Source organism: Fusarium graminearum, genomic scaffold, assembly GCF_000240135.3.
Source record: "Fusarium graminearum PH-1 supercont3.25 genomic scaffold, whole genome shotgun sequence".
NCBI classification, from domain to species: domain Eukaryota; kingdom Fungi; phylum Ascomycota; class Sordariomycetes; order Hypocreales; family Nectriaceae; genus Fusarium; species Fusarium graminearum.
The window spans coordinates 1-677 of record NW_001837903.1 but is presented as its reverse complement, the minus strand read 5'-3'; the positions used below and the strand labels follow the sequence as shown (position 1 = coordinate 677).

Genomic DNA, 677 nt, shown 5'->3' with positions numbered 1-677 from the left:
TAATTCAGCTTAGTACGAGAGGAACCGCTGATTCAGATAATTGTTTTTGCGGCTGTCCGACCGGGCAGTGCCGCGAAGCTACCATCTGCTGGATAATGGCTGAACGCCTCTAAGTCAGAATCCATGCCAGAACGCGGTGATACCACCCGCACGTATAGATGGACAAGAATAGGCCTCGGCTTAGCGTCTTAGCAGGCGATTCCTCCACGGCGCTCGAAGCGCGTCGTGGTATTTCGCGTATTGTAATTTCAACACGAGCGGGGTCAAATCCTTTGCAGACGACTTAGCTGTGCGAAACGGTCCTGTAAGCAGTAGAGTAGCCTTGTTGTTACGATCTGCTGAGGGTAAGCCGTCCTTCGCCTCGATTTCCCCAACGATGACTCTCGCAGGGCGAGGGCGTGGTAGGGGGAGCAGTGTGTGGGCTCCAAGGCGATTTATTCGTCTGGAAGGGTTGCGCTTCAGGGTAGGCAGGTCTGACTTGGTAGAATCCAAGTCGGGTTCGTCTTTCACTCTGGTGCTGCTGCTTCTCGGTGGCTGCTGCAGGGTAGGCAGCTTGGACTTGGTCGTGGTGGGAGCAGTCCTGTCCGCTGTAGCTGGCTGGGGGTGCTACAGGGTAGGCAGGAATGAGTTGGTCGCGGCAGCGGTTATCTGGGCGGCTATAGGTTAGGCAGCTTGGA

The 677-nt window shown here is 55.8% G+C and overlaps 1 non-coding gene across 1 annotated transcript; it reads left to right on the top strand.

Moving 5' to 3' along the window:
• FGSG_20080 lies at nt 1-244 on the top strand (the record flags this gene model as incomplete). The annotated part of the gene is made up of 1 exon (XR_893065.1): nt 1-244. It is a non-coding gene; the product is annotated as a 28S ribosomal RNA (ribosomal RNA).
• Nucleotides 245-677: the final 433 nt, after the last annotated feature.